Source organism: Giraffa tippelskirchi, chromosome 5 (genome assembly GCF_054371585.1).
Source record: "Giraffa tippelskirchi isolate mGirTip1 chromosome 5, T2T-mGirTip1v1.2.pri, whole genome shotgun sequence".
NCBI classification, from domain to species: Eukaryota; Metazoa; Chordata; class Mammalia; order Artiodactyla; family Giraffidae; genus Giraffa; species Giraffa tippelskirchi.
This window is the reverse complement of record NC_137279.1, coordinates 179,738,810-179,754,905: the sequence shown is the minus strand read 5'-3', so window position 1 is coordinate 179,754,905 and position 16,096 is coordinate 179,738,810. Positions and strand designations below refer to the sequence as shown.

Genomic DNA, 16,096 nt, shown 5'->3' with positions numbered 1-16,096 from the left:
TTTATGTCTCAAGAGAGAGCCGCAGCCTCCCCAGGAGACCCTCCAAGACCAGCAGGAAGAAGCAGAGACATGAGGAATGCACATGCATAAAAGACCACATGAAGACACAGTGACGAGGCAGCCACCTGCAACATGAGAAGGGAGAGGTCTCAAGAGAAACCAATCCTGCCAGCACCTTGACCTTGAATTACCAACCTTCAGAACTGTAAGAAAATAAACTTCTGTTGTTTAAGCAAAAAAAAAAAAAAAAGCATGAGAGATGGAACATATATTGGTGCAGCTATTTTTGGAAAATACAATCTACCACACTTGGGCTTATAAAATGAACCAATTCAGTGGAAGCTTAAGCTCCAAGCAGGAGCCGATCAAGAGAAATCTTAGACACAAGTCATGATCCAGAGGTTCCAGCCAATCTCATATAGCTATTAAGGAGCGGGGAATAAATGGAGAGTCATATGTTGACATTTCTGGATAGGAAGACTCAATGTTGCAAAGATGTCAGCTTAGTCTATGAATTCCACGCAATCACAATCAAAATTGGAATGCAGTTAAAAAAAAATAATTTTATTTATTTATTTTTAGCTGTGCGGGCTTTTCTCTAGTTGCAGTGAGCTGCGGCTACTCTTCGTTGTGCAGGGGCTTCTCTTGTTGCAGAGCACAGGCTCTACAGCGTGCAGGCCTCAGTAGCTGCAGAACATGTAGTTGCGGTTTCCAGGCTTAGTTGCTCTGTGGCATGTGGCATCTTTCCAGATCAGGGTTCAAATCCGTGGCTCCTGTGTTGGCAGGTGGATTCTTTACCACTGAGTCACCAGGGAAGCCCTGGAATGTAGCTTTTATGAAATTTGACTAACTGATTCTAAAGAGATTCTAGGAGAGAAGTGGCATGAAAATAGCCGGAAAAATTTTAAAAAGTTAATGAGAAACATCTTTATCACCAGAGATCAAAATAGACTATATAGCAAGTAGAGTTTTATCAACCCAAGGATAGAAGAAAGAGAACACATAATCACACTCATCACACACACTTAATCTATGATAAAGGCCTATATATTTAGTTTATGATAAAGGTTAAATTTAAGGTCGTTGAGGAAAGGGTAGATTAGTCAAAAAATTTTGAAGCAATTGGCTATATAGTCAGAAAATAAAGTCAGTTTTGTAGTATGGAAAACTTTTCTGAGCAATAGACAAAACCATGAAAAGATGCTTAAATTTGACTTCATAACACTTTTTAAATGTCTTTATATTAAACATGTTTAGATAAAATTAAAAATAAAAAAGGAAATATTCATCATGTACATTATCAAAGACTTAATATGAATAACATACAAAAGATTTTTACAAGTCAATAAAACAAGCTCTGACAAACACTTCAAAGGATTATCTAATTTGAATCTTCTACAAGCTTCTTAGAGAATGGGAAAATAAGTAACACTCTCAAGCTCATTTTACGGGGCTAATAAAACCTTGATATCCAAAGCAGTGATGGACTGTAACAGAAAGGAATATTGGAGGCCAATCTGTCGTATGAACGCAGATGGAAAAATCCTATTTAAAATATTAGCACATTGAGTATAGCAATCTATTAAAGGAAACATCATGACCAAGTTGGTTTTATACCAGGTTTAAAATTAGAAAACCTATTAATGTGATTCACCACATTATTAAAGAAGTTTAAGATCATTTTAAAATGCCAAAAAAAGAAACTCAAATGTCTGCTCTTGTCTTTCCACCTGCCATAGTCATTACCTCTGTAAGAATAACCTGAAAATGGGGGCCCAAGAAGCCAATGCTAGACCAGAAGGAAACATTGACATCACACCCTTTCACCCTCATCTCTCCCAACGGATGCACAGAGCCTGGACACAACATCATTAGTCATTAGGGAAATGCAAATCAAAACCACTAGTAATGGGGTACTACTTCACACTCACTGGTGTGGCTACAATATAAAATCAGATAATGAAAATGTTAGCAAGGATGAGGAGAAATTGGAACCCTCATACACTGCTAAGAGGAATGTAAAATGGTACTGCCAATTTGGAAACAGCCTGGCAGTTCCTTGTTCATAAATGTCCATTACAGCATTACTCACAATGGTCAAAAACTGGAAACAACCCCAATGTGCATCAACTAATGAATGAATAAATAAAATACGATGTAATATATACGTACAATGGCATATACATATAATGTAACATTAACTGTCAATAAAAAGAAAGGAAGTACTGGTACATGCTACAACATGAATGAACCTTGAAGACAACCTAAGTAAAGGAAGCCAGTCACAAAGGACCTCATATTCTATTATTTTATTTATACAAAATGTTCCTAGTAGGTGAATCTGTAAAGGTGGAAAGTAGATCAACGATTGACTGGAGCTGAGAGAAGGAAGTGGTTGAAGAGAAATGGGTTGTGACTCTTACAGGTACAGATTTCTTTTTCTGAGATGATGAAAATATTCTAAAATTAACTGTGGTGATGACTGTACAACTTTGTGAAAATACTGCTGCTGCTGCTGCTGCTGCTGCTAAGTCGCTTCAGTCGTGTCCGACTCTAAAATACTAGATATCGTTAAATTACATGCTTTAAGTAGATGAGTTGTGTGAATGTGAAGTCTATCTCAACAAAACTGCTATTTAAAAAACTGATAGAATTGAAAAACAGAAATACACAAATGCACAGTTTGAGTTGAAGACTTCAACATCCTTCTCTCAACAACCGATACAACAGCTAGAAAATCAGCAAGAATACAGAAGAACTCAACAATCGGTTCCAGAAAATAGGAGAGAACACTTTTAGTTCACTTTATGAAGCTACCATTGCTCTGAAAGCAAAACTATAGAGATATTATGTTATAGATAAATAACATCATATTTTATCAGTTTCGGGGAAATGTATAAAACTTATCTCCCTTTATGTCCTTTTACCCTCCCTCATTTATAATCTAATTATCCTAAATGGTTTTTTTACATATACCTAGAACCACATCAAAAAGTGTTACAATTTTTGCTTCAACCTCCAAACACAACTTGGATATATAGAGTGTTACATTTAAAAAAAATTAAATTTAGAAGCTTGTCAGCAATATTCCCTCAAAATTTTGCTATTCCTCATAATCTCTTTCTTTCTGAAACTCCAATTATACACATAATAGAGCTTTCAATAGTGTCCCATAGGTCATGAAGTTTGTGATTACTTTTCCCCAATCTTTTATTTTCCTTTGTGATTCAGGTTGCTTGATTCCTATTATATTGTCTTATATTTATGGATTATTTCTTTGTGTCAAGTCTGCTATTAATATATCCAATACACTTCTAAATTTCAGATGTTTTATTTTTCATTTCTAGGCTTTCCACGTGGTTCTTTTTTACTGTTTCCAAGTCTCCCCTGAACTTCCTCATTTCTTAACCTAATGTAAGTAAACATCCTTTCTTGTGGACTCCTAAATGTATTTTTCATGGTTATTTTAAAGTCCTTGGCTGCTAATTCCAGTATATGGGTTGCCTATGGCTCTGTTCCTTTTGATTTATTTTTCTATTTGACTACAAGTCACATTTTCTTGATTTTGTTGTATATGTACATATACTGAACATGAGTGATGTGCTATAGAGACTCTGAATTTTGTAATATTCCTCCAAAGAATGTCAAATATTTTTCAGCCAACAGTTAAGTTACTGGAGGATCATCTTGAATTTGTGGATGTTTAGTTTTACTCTTTGTTAAAATAAGTCTACTTTTGGTTTTGCTCCTAGTTCTAGGGTCTAACTCTTAGTTATAGGATATATAGCTTTTTCCTAAGGTGTGGTCCTTTTGAGACCTTAATACAATGTCCTGGGTATTTACTAAGAATTTCTAACTTGGCATAATTTAACTCCAAACTGTCATTCTTACAGTGGGCAGTAACTAAAATCTTTGCTTAGTTCTCTCACCCTTCATTATTGACTTCCCCTTGGAGTACTTGGAATCTTGTTCATGCATGTGCAATTCAAGGTTAGCCAAGGATTAGAACTCAACATTCAAAAAGCTAAGATCATGGCATCTGGTTCCAATCACTTCATGGAAAATAGATGGGGAGACAATGAAAACAGTGACACTTTTATTTTCCTGGGCTCCAAAATCACTGCAGATGGTGACTGCAGCCATGAAATTAAAAGATGCTTGCTCCTTGGAGGAAAAGCTATGACAAATCTACACAGCATATTAAAAAAAGCAGAGATATCACTTTGCTGACAAAGGTCTGTATAGTCAGAGCTATGGTTTTTCTAGTTGTCATGTACGGATACGAGAGTTTGGTCTTAAAGAAGGCTGAGCGCCAAAGAATTGATGTTTTTGAACTGTGGTATTGGAGAAGGCTCTTGAGAGTTCCTTGGACTGCAAGGAGATCAAAGCAGTCAATCCTAAAGGAAATCAACCTTCAATATTCATTGGAAAGACTGATGGTGAAGCTGAAGCTCCAATACTTTGGCCACCTGATGCAAAGAGCTGACTCATTGGAAAAGACCCTGATACTGGGAAAGATTGAGGGCAGGAGGAGAAGGCGACGACAGAGGACAAGACGGTTGGATGGCGTCATCAACTTAATGGACATGAGTTTAAACGAGCTCTGGGAGATGGTGAAGGACATGGAGACCTGGTGTGCTGCAGTTCATGGGGTTGGAAAGAGTCGGACAAGACTGACAGACTGAACAACAACAAAGGATTAGAGGACAATTTATGCATAGAGTTTTGGCCGTCTCTCCTTTCGGCTCTTTCGTTTCTGGAGTTTTCCTCTCAATTTTAGACACTGTGATAATCCTGAACTTTGTCCTCTGATTTATCAAACAGTGGGGTTCTGGATTTCTTTCTGAAGTTTAGCTTCCCTGTGCTGTGAAAATTGGGGAATACCTTCGGCAGAAAATCCAGATTCAGTGTAGCTCCTTTATTTTATTTTAAAATTTATTTATTTATTTTATTTTTGGTTGTGTTGGGTCTTCATTGCTGCTCATGGGCTTACTCTAGTTGCCAAGAGCAGGGAGTACTCTGTAGCTGCAGTGCATGGGCTTCTCATTGCAGTAGTTTCTCCTGTGAAGTGCAGGTTCTAGGTGCACGAGCTTCAGTAGTTGCAACATGTGGGCTCAGTAGTTGCAACTTGCAGGCTTAATTGCTCCTCAGCAGGTAGGATCTTCCCGAACCAGAGCTTGAACCCATGTCCCCTGCATTGGCAGGCAGATTCTTATCCACTGTCCCACCAGGGAAGTCCCTCCCTTATTTTAAATGCTGAACTCTTCCTTCAATTTATGCCTGCTTTTGGTCACTTTCCTGTTCCATAGTTCAGTTTTTATGTTAAATATTTTGACATCCACTGTTACCAGAACTGGAACTCAGCTCAGTTTAGGAATTTAACAACTATTTAGTGAACACCTGCTTTATACTGGGTAGGTATAACTTTGAGCAAGGTAGACAATTAACAGAGCTCACACCTGGGGCTGGGAGTTCAGATAAAAAGGAAGCCTACCGGAGGCTATGTGCGGGAAACTTGGAGGCATATGGAGGCCCGGGGTCTATTGATGTCAACTCTAGTAAAGATTTTACTAGGGATCCTATTTATAGCTCCCTCTCAGATGCACTTAGGTCAACCAAAAAAGTTCCTTGAGCTTTTCATTATGCTCTTCCTCCCTCTTTTCCTTCCCTCCTTTCATCCTCTTTTACTTTCTTCTTTCTAAAATACTGGTAAAGAATCCGCCGCCCATGCAGAAAACCCTGGTTCAATCCCTGGGTTGGGAATACCCCTGGAGAAGGGAAAGGCTACCCACTCCAGTATTCTGGTCCGGAGAATTCCATGGACTGTATAGTCCATGGGGTCGCAAAGAGTCAGACATGACTGAGTGACTTTCACTTTTCTAAAATATTAGCTTCCCTGGTGGTCCAGTGGTTAAGAATCTGCCTTCCAAAATGGGGACGTAGGTTCGATCCCTAGTTGGGAAACTAAGGCCCCACATGCCCCAGGGCAATTAAGCCCATGCTCTGCAAATTACAGAGTCCATGTGCCACATCGAAGAGCTTGTGTACCGCAACTAAGACTTGATGTGGCCAAAATAAATAATAAATATTTAAAAGTAAAATGAAATATTTACTGCATGTTGTCTCTCTACATAGACACTGTTCTGTACACTACAGAGGATGTGCTTATTTTTAGCTGGTCCTTAAAGACTCCACCCCCAGAAACTAAGCCTCTACTACTTGGATTAGCCCAGAGAACATGAACATTGTTTTAAAAAATTTTCATTCCACTAATATTTCCCAAGGACCTACTTACTATGTGTCAGGCCTGAAGCGTGAGGAATTAATTAAATGACAAAAATCATAAAAATGGTAGCTAGAAATGACTATTAAGAACATTTATCATGTATATATTTGTATTGTAATAATATAATTATATATTTATAAGAATATACAAAGCACTTGCTGTAAGACAGACATTGCACTCGTGTGTTATGTGCATTTGGTTAAGTCTCCAGAACCCCTCAGTGAGATAGATCCCTTTACTACTCCCATTTTATGAAAAGAAGACTGAGGCTTGGAGAAATGATTTACCCAATAATGCTCAGCCGGGTTTCCACAGTTTCTGCCTTATGGTAGGTACCAGGAATGTGTATTTTCTCCCTTTTCCGCTGAGATCACAGTGTATGGCTATGCAATTTGAGCTCCACATAAAAGTAGATGACAGAGCAGGGTGTGGAATGAAATCCGTCCCTGCCACAAGCCTACCATCGTTTTCACTTTGCTGCTCCTAGCCTTTGTGGCGCTAGTGGTAAAGAACCCACCTGCCAATGCAGGCGACGCAAGAGACGTGGGTTCAATCCCTGGGTTGGGAAGATCCCCAGGAGAAGGGAATGGCAACCCACTCTAGTATTCTTGTCTGGAGAATCCCACGGACAGAGGAGCCTGGCAGGCTACAGTCCTTGGGGTCGCAAAGAGTAGGACATGACTGAGCGACTGAGAATCAGCACAGCTCTCCTTAGAGGCAAATTCTTAAATCTTTTTGACTTAAGGCCTGGAGCACTCAAGTTTACAATCCTCAGACCTCTTATCTCTAAAATTCCAATCTCCTGATCCTTTCTCTGCATTTTTGTGGGAAGGAGGTCAAGAAGAAAAGGCAGGCTCCCTTCCCCACCCATTCCTCCCTCCCTGGGAGAGCCCAACTCCTTTGTTGTTGTTGTTCAGTAGCTCAGTCTTGTCTGACTCTTTGGGACCCCGTGGACAGCAGCAGGCCAGGGTTCCCTGTACTTCACCATCTCCCAAAGCTTGCTCAAACTCATGTCCATTCAGTCAGTGATGCCATCCAACTACCTTGTCCTCTGTGGTTCCCTTCTCCTCCTGCCTTCAATCTTTCCCAGCATCAGAGTCATTTCCAATGAGTCAGTTCTTCACATCAGGTGGCCAAAGTATTGGAGTTTCAGCTTCAGCATCAGTCCTTCCAATGAATATTCAGGATTGATTTCCTTTAGAGTTGACTGGTTTGATCTCCTTGACAGCCCAAGGAACTGTCAAGAGTCTTCTCCAACACCACAGCTTAAAAGCATCAATTCTTCAGCGCTCCCGGCCCGCCAGAATCAGGCTTCTGGTACTCTGCCGCCACCTAGTGGTTATCGGCCGCATCACCCCATGCTGAAAACAAGGTGAATGGAAAGCCCTTTTCTCAGGCAGAAGAATTCTAGGGAGACGGAAAGGAGAGAGAAGATAAAACATGGTGGGAACTCAGTGAGGGAAAAGACCACGACTTCTGGAGAACTGTGACTTAGAATTTGTATTCAGCTAGACTTGGGTCGTGATTCTGCCACAAACTGTGTGACCTTGGGCAAATCATGTCTCTTCTTTGAGCCTGTTTCCTCGATTGTAAATGGAGGGAACACTCATGCCTCCTGATGGCCGTGAAGTGCTTAGCATAGTGCCCAGCAAGTTTTGGATAGTTATTTTAGGTAGAAGAAACTTTTTAAGCAACGGCAGGGAACGGGATGAATGTTCAGAACACCAGGTAGATGACACGATCCCTCTTCGCCGCTGGAGTGGGGTGGGGGTGGGGGCACAGGTCTCTCAGCCACGGCAAACGGGGGGGCTGGAAGCCCTTACTGGAATCAGCTGTGTATTCTAAGCTGAGCCCCCATCTTAAGCAGCTTTGCTCCCCTGGACTGTGGCTGTCCCCATATATACCTGGACAGAAAATGCCGACCGTCATACTTCCTTCTCAAGCTTCAACAAAGCTCCTCCACATTCCTGTGACCTGCCAAATCCTGGTTCTGGTTCCTTATCTCCCCCTATTTTTTTCCATCTGAGTCTTTCTCAGTTCTGATATGACATTGATAAACCACCGGGCTGGATTTCCCTGAGCTATGAAGTGAAGTGAAAGTCGCTCAGTTGTGTCCGACTCTTTGTGACCCCTATACGTTTATCAGTCCATCCCCACTGCAACCCTGGGCTCCATTCTCTTTTGCTTGAATTTGAGTTTTTTGTTTGAATTTGTCTGAATTTGACTCTTTGCCTAGGTTTGGCCCCTGTTTTTTTGTTGTGTTCTCTTCTGGAAGCTCTAGGGCAGAGTCCATTTCCTAGCCTCTTCCACCTTCTTGAGGCTTCCCCGATTTCTTGGTTCATAACCCCTTTCCTCCATCTTCAAAGCCAGAAGAATTACATCTCTCTGACCATTCTTTCATAGATTCCTCTCTGCTTCTGTCTTCTGTTTTCTTCTACTTTTTTAAAAAAATCACATTTCCCTGTGATTGCATTGGACCCACTAGTATAATCTAGGGTAATATCTCCATCTCAAGATCCTTAACTTCATGATATCTACAAAGATCCTCTTGCCATGTAGTGTGACAGATTCACAGACTCTGGGGATTAGGATGTGGACATCTTTGGAGGACTATTATTCTACCTACCATAGTCCTCTCTCTGTTCTCCAAACATTCATGTCTGTCCTACGTGAAAAATACATTCACCTATTGCAAAAAGTTCCCTCAGAGTCTCAGCACTTTAAATTATCAACTCAAAGTCCAAAAATCTCATCCAAATCTCTCAAGCTCAAAAGTCCCAAATCTCATCATTGAAATCATCTGTGTTAGGAATTGGATGACACTCTATCCTAAGGCGAAGTTTCTCTCCATCTGTGGACTTGTGAAACTAGAAAACAAGTTTTCTGCTCCCAAAATAGAATGATGGTGCTGGCATAAGGCAACAATTACAGACATTTGCATGCAAAAATAGAGAAAAAGAAAAGATAAAGGAATCTCCCGTCCCAAGCAATTTTAAAATTAAGCTGGATAAACTCCGTTAGATTTCAAAGCTTAGGGATAATATTCTGAAGCTCAAGGTTCAGCCCTCTGGGCCTACAGCTCTGCCTTCTGAGTCATTTTTCCTTTTTCTTGAAAGATAGCACCTGTTTCAGGCTAGTTTTTGTTTTTTTTTAAAGATTTTATTATATATATATACTTTTAATATTTATTTTTGCCTTTTCATACTGCTCATGGAGTTCTCAAGGCAAAAATGCTGAAGTGGTTTGCCATTCCCTTCTCCAGTGGACCACGTTTTGTCAGGGAAGGAGTACGTCAAGGCTGTATATTGTCACCCTGCTTATTTAACTTATATGCAGACTACATCATGTAAAATGCTGGGTTGAATGAAGCACAAGCTGGAATCAAGATTGCCAGGAGAAATATCAGTAACTTCAGATACACAGATGACACCACCATTATGACAGAAAGTGAAGAACTAAAAAACCTCTTGATGAAAGTGAAAGAGGAGAGTGAAAAAGTAGGCTTAAAACTCAACATTCAGAAAACTAAGATCATGGTATCCGGTCCCAACACTTTATGGCAAATAGATGGTGAAACAATGGAAACAGTGAGAGATTTTATTTTTTTGGCTCCAAAATCACTGCAGACGGTGACTGCAGCCATAAAATTAAAAGACGCTTGCTCCTTGGAAGGAAAGCTATGACCAACCTAAACAGCATATTGAAAAGCAGAGACATTACTTTGCCTACAAAGGTCCATCTAGTCCATCTAGCTATGGTTTTTCCAGTAGTCATGTACGGATGTGAGAGTTGGACCATAAAGAAAGCTGAGCACCGAAGAATTGATGGTTTTAAACTGTGGTGTTGGAGAAGACTCTTGAGAGTCCCTTGGACTGCAAGGAGATCCAACCAGCCCATCTTAAAGGGAATCAATCCTGAATATTCATTGGTGGGACTGATGCTGAAGCTGAAACTCCAATACTTCGGCCACCTGATGCGAAGAACTGACTCATTTGACAAGATCCTGATGCTGGGAAAGATTGAAGGTGGGAGGAGAAGGGGACAACAGAGGATGAGATGGTTGGATGGCATCACCAACTCGATGGACATGAGTTTGAGTAAGCTCCAGGAGTTGGTGATGGACAGGGAAGCCTGGCGTGCTGTAGCCCATGGGGTCACAGAGTCGGACACGACTGAGCAACTGAACTGAACCGTACGTTTATTTATTTATTATGTTTGGTTGCTGTGTGTGGGCTTTCTCTAGTTGCAGTGAGCAGAGACTACTCTTCATTGGGGTGCATGGGCTTCTAATTGTGGTTGTGTCTCTTGTTGTGGAGCACAGGCTTCAGTAGTTGCAGCATGAAGGTTCAGTAGTTGTGGCACATGGCCTTAGATGCTCCGCAGCATGTGAAAGCTTCTCAGACCAGAGACTGAACCCAGGTACCCTGCACTGGCCGATAGATTCTTATCCAGTGCACCACGAGGGAAGTCCCTCAGGGCTACTTTTATCAGCCTGTTTCTTGCCTATAGAATTTTGGGAGTCGTGTAGTCTTTTATTTCATTCTCTCTGTCCCTTTCAGCCCAGGTTCCACTGTTTCTCCTGGTGTAAATTTCTCAAGAACTTTGTAGGTCTCTCATGTACGTCCCAAGAATGCACTCCATTAGACAAGAAGATCCATAGATCTTCCCTAGATAATTTCATTCCTATTTTTGGCTTCTGTTGAGATACCTGAGGGGAATCTGTGGGTTACATACTTCATCTCTCCAAAAAACCTTGTGTGACTGAATACTCCATTCTTTCGATCTTTCAGAGAAATTAACAAAAGATTGTCGAACACATCCTCAGCTTTTCCCCTCCAGCAGCTTTCCTGGCAGTGAATCTTTTCATTTCAACATCATATGCAATTTAGATAGGCTGAGAACTCCCCAAATCAAGTCCTGGTTGTTATTTGTTGGTGAGTTCTTCCCTCAGTTTATCCGTTTCCCCTCTCATTTTACCAAGAGTAACAAGAAACCAGGCCTTCAACTCTTTGGAAATCTCCTCAGCTAAATATCTGAGTTCATTGTGGATTAAGTTCTGCTTTCCACAGAACTACAGGGCACACAATTCTAATTTTTTTGGGGGGGGTGTTGGGGAGCTCCTGAGTACCACCCTTTCCTCCAGTCTCCAATGGCATGTCCCTCATGTCCTCTGAGCGGGAGCTCTCACAGGAAGCGCCTCTAGCAGCCATATTGCTACAAGTATATTCATGTGCTTTAGGTATTCTTCAAATTGTTTTATGTTTTCTTGGCCGCGCTTTTTTCTGAGTCCTCACCGGCAGTCCACCCATATTTCTCCTAAGGTCTGTCCAAGGTGATCCAGACTTTTTTTCATATCCCTCAGAGTTTTTCCTGCCTCTTCCCACTGTCCAACTCCAAAGTCACTTCCACTTGTTTAGGTATCTGTTACAGCAGATGTTATTAGTTCTTATTGCTGTTGGAAAAAATTACCCCAAACTTAGCGGCCTAGAACAACAGAAGTTTGCTATGTCAAAATTCTGTGGGTCAGAAGTCCAACCCTGAGCTAAAATCAAGAGGTGAGCACAGCTGCTTTCCTTTTGGGAGACTCTAGCGAAGAATCTATTTCCTTTCCTCTCCTTTTCTACCTTCTTTCTCTCTCTCTCTCTCTTTTTTTTTTTATTTTGGCCACACCATGTGGCATGTGAGATCCTAGTTCCCTGACCAGGGATCAAACCTGTCCTCCCTGAGCTGCGAGCACAGAATCTTAACCACTGGACTGCCAGAGAAGTCTCCTTTTTCTACCTTCTAAGGGCTTCCCACATTCCTTGGCTCACAGTCTCTCCCTTCCATTTCTCACAGCCAGTAGTGTACCATCTTTCTTACCATTCTTCCACAGCAAAAACTCCTCTGCCTCTCTCTCTGCTCCTCACCCCACACTTTCACTTTAAAGAATGTTTGTGATTACATTGAACTCATCTGCTTAATCTAGGATAGTCTCCTCATCTCAAGAGCATTAATTTAATCCTGCCTGCGGAATCCCTTTGGTCACATAATGTAACATATTCATAAATTCCAGAGATTAGGATGTGAACATCTTTGGGAGGTCGTTATTCTGCCTACCCCACACTCATGCAAATTTTAGCCAGCTTGGCCTCCCCAAACAAATTCAATCATGTTAGCCTCCTGCTTGAAATTCTTAAAATGAGTTTTGCCTTGGGGGCATGATGCTGAGTGAAAGAAGCCAGACGGAGAAAGAAAACAACCATATGATCTCACTTCTATGTGGAACCAAAAAGAGAAAAACAAAAAACTTCATGGATACAGAGAACAGATTGGTGGTGGCCAGAGGCAGGGACTGGTGATGGTGGGGTGGGTGAAATAGGTGAAGGCGGTCAAAAGGTGTAAACTTCCAGTTGTAAAATAAGCAATCCTTGGAAATGTAGTGTCCAGCATGATGGTGATAGTTAATAATACTGTATCACATAGGTGAAAGCTGCTAAGAGACTAAATCTTAAATGTTGTTTACCACAAGAAAAAAAATTGAAACTATGTATGGTGATGGATGCTAAGTAGACTTATTTCAGGGATCATACCATGATCTATATAAATATCAAAATATGCTGTACACCTGAAACTAATACCTTACATGTCAATTATACCTCAATTAAAAAACCCAAAACCAACAATAGAAAAAACCCTCTTAAGTGGCTCCCTGTAGACTTTGGGATGGACTTCCCAGGTGGTGCTAGTGGTAAAGAACCTGCCTGCAAGGCAGGAGACGTGGGTTCGATCCGTGGGTCAGGAAGATCCTCTGGAGGAGGCAGTGGCAACGCACTCCAGTATTCTTGGCTGGAGAATCCCATGGACAGAGGAGCCTGGCAGGCTATGGGTCACAAGGAGTCAGACATGACTGTGTGACTGAGCACAGACTTTGGGTTACCGTAAGATTCCTACTGTAGCTGTTATAAAGCAACTTTTGCGATCTGTTTGTCCCTATCTACTGGACACGCTCACCTTCCCCCTCTGTCCAGCCTCAAGCACCCCACTATACAGCTACACTGAACTGCTGCAGCTGCACAGTTCCATGACCAAGGTCACTGTTCATTGAGTTCAGTATCAGGTCTAGTCGAGCATCATCCTCTTCTGGACCTTCCCTGGGTTAGGCGTCCCCCTCCAACACCCTCCAGCAATTTTCCCAAGGCAGGGTGTGTTTTATGGCATTGGAGTGACCTGTGGACTTTTCAGTCTCTCCCTCTAGATTGTAAGTCTCTGAGGGCAGGGACTGTGCCTGCCCGGCTGCCATGTGCTCTCTGTGTGGTCCCGCCAGGGTCCACCATGAAGTAGGCTCTTCCTGAGTTTGCTTTGAGAAGTAATGGACATGATTCCTTCCAGCTCACATGTTCTGTTCTGTGAACTCTCACTGCAGGGTATGCTGGAGGATTTTGGCAGAGGCGTCCAAGGCAGTCATCGTGCTTGTGGGAGTGATGCAAGCTTTGAATGACAGAGGCAGAAGTAGGAGTGTTGGGTGGCCAGGCTGTTGCCTCTTTAATGATTGCTGCTGATTCCCAGCTCAGAAGGCAACACTTCCAGCCCCAACTGTCACACTCTGGAATATTCAAAGAGTTTCCTTTCTGCTGATGGAAAGGAGACTTCTCAACTCTAAAGGTTCACATTTATTTGTTTTAATTTTGTTTTTTTTGTGAGTGAAAAACAAAATAGTAAGTAACATCCAGATTCCCACCTCTTAAAAATGCTTTCTTTCTTAAGCTCTCTCTCTCCCCACACACACACATAATCTGCTTTTCTTCAACATATCAACATATCATGGATTTCATTGATCAGTACATACTCTTTTTTTAATGCCTGCATCTATTGTATACAATCACGTAGTGTTAAAACTATATCCCACAAATGAAGGACTTTGTTGTGGCTTCCAATTATTGTTTTTTGCAGTTACCAATGTTCTCCAATCTGAACCTTAGGAACAATCTGTCCCCAACCAAATTCAAATCTGTTTTTGCTCAGCTTCTCCTCTTATGCTGCCTCTATCTTGCCTTCTACAAAAATCTCTGTCTTTTCCCAGGTTTTTTACTCCAAACCAGGTACAGGTAGAGAGAGGAAGCAGAAGAGGCCAGAGGAAAAAGTTGAAGCCTTGAGCCTTTGGAGGTTTGGCCAGGGAGAGGCCTGGAGAATAGGGGATGAAGTGTGGCTGCGGCTTCCCTTCGACACCCTTTGGGAAATAAAGCATTGAAATTTCTTTCTACTGGCACTTGATTTTTTTATTTTATTTTTTAATTTAAAAAACCTTTTTATTTTGTATTGGGGTATAGTCGATTAACAGTGTTGTGATAGTTTCTGGGGTACAGCAAAGTACATGGTGTACATATGCATGTCTCCACTGTCCCCCAATCTCCCCTCCCACTCAGGCTGTCACGTAACATTAAGCAGAGTTCCATGTGCTATAGAGGAGGACCTTGTCAGTTATCCATTTTAAATATAGCGGCGTGTACATGTTCATCCCAAACTCCCTAATTATCCCTGACCCCCATTCTTCTCCCTGGCAACCATAAGTTTGTTTTCTAAGTCTGTGAGCCTGTTTCTGTTTTATAGGTAAGTTCATTTATATCATTTCTTTTCAGATTTCACATATAAGAAATGTCATATGATATTCCTTCTTCTCTGTATGATTTACTTTACTCAATATGACAATCTCTAGGTCCATCCATGTTGCTGCAAATGGCATTATTTCATTTTTTTTTTAACAGCTCAGTAATGTTCCACAGTATCTAAGAACCAAGTCTTCTTTAACCATTCCTCTGTTGATGGACATTTAGGTTAGGTTGCTTCCATGTCTTGGCTGTTGTAAACAGAGCTGCAATGATCATTGAGGTGCATGCATCTTTTCAGATCATGTTTTTCTCTGGATATATGCCCAGGAGTAGGATTTCAGGCTCACATGGTAGCTCTATTTCTAGTTTTTTAAGGAACCTCCATACAGTTCTCCATAGTGGCTGCACCAATCTACCTTTCCACCAACAGTGTAAGAGGGTTCCCTTCTCTCCACACCCTCTCCAGCATTTATTGTTCATGGATTTTTGATAATAGCCATTTTGGCTGGTGTGAGATGATATCTCATTGTAGTTTTGATTTGCATTTCTCTAATAATTGGTGATGTTGAACATCTTTTGATGAACTGGCACTTGATTTTGATTGCTGAATATTTTTTCTGAAATATAGTTGATTTACAATATTGTGTTAGCTACAGGTGCACAGCAAAGTGATTCAGTTATACACATGTGTTAATATGTATATATCTGTATTCTTTTTCCTAGATTCTTTTCCATTAGAGTTTGTTACAAGATATTGGATATAGTCCTTGCGCTATACAGTAAATCCTTGTTGTTTATCTATTTTATATATAGCAGTTTGCATCTGTTAAATCCCATAGTCCTAATTTATCCCCCATTCCCCTTTCCCTTTAGTAACCATAAATTTGTTTTCTATGTCTGTGAGTTTGTTTCTGTTTTGTATATAGATTCATTTGTGTCGTATTTAGATTCTGCCTATAAGTGATATCATATAATATTTGTCTTTGTCTGACTTTAAAAGTATGATGATCTCTAGATCCATCCATGATTGCTGAGCATCTTTGAATGTGACTCCATGTAAAGATGAGGCTGCTTGGATGTGTTAGGATTACCAAACAATACCACAGTGGATACCACTGAATGTGCTTCTTAAGGTGTTTTTGCTATTATTTCTGTAGGATCCATCGCCAGAGGAGGACTCTCTTGTTCAGTAGTATGGGCATTTAAATATCACTCAAAAAAA

The 16,096-nt window shown here is 41.0% G+C and overlaps 1 long non-coding RNA gene across 1 annotated transcript in view; it reads left to right on the top strand.

The window, feature by feature from the left end:
• LOC145507436 (uncharacterized) overlaps positions 1–16,096 on the top strand; it is a 20,513-nt gene extending 4,417 nt beyond the window's left edge. Inside the window, exons 2-3 of the long non-coding RNA XR_014054865.1 lie at positions 3,348–3,414; positions 13,692–16,096. This is a non-coding gene — a long non-coding RNA (uncharacterized LOC145507436). The remainder of the gene's footprint in view (positions 1–3,347; positions 3,415–13,691) is intronic.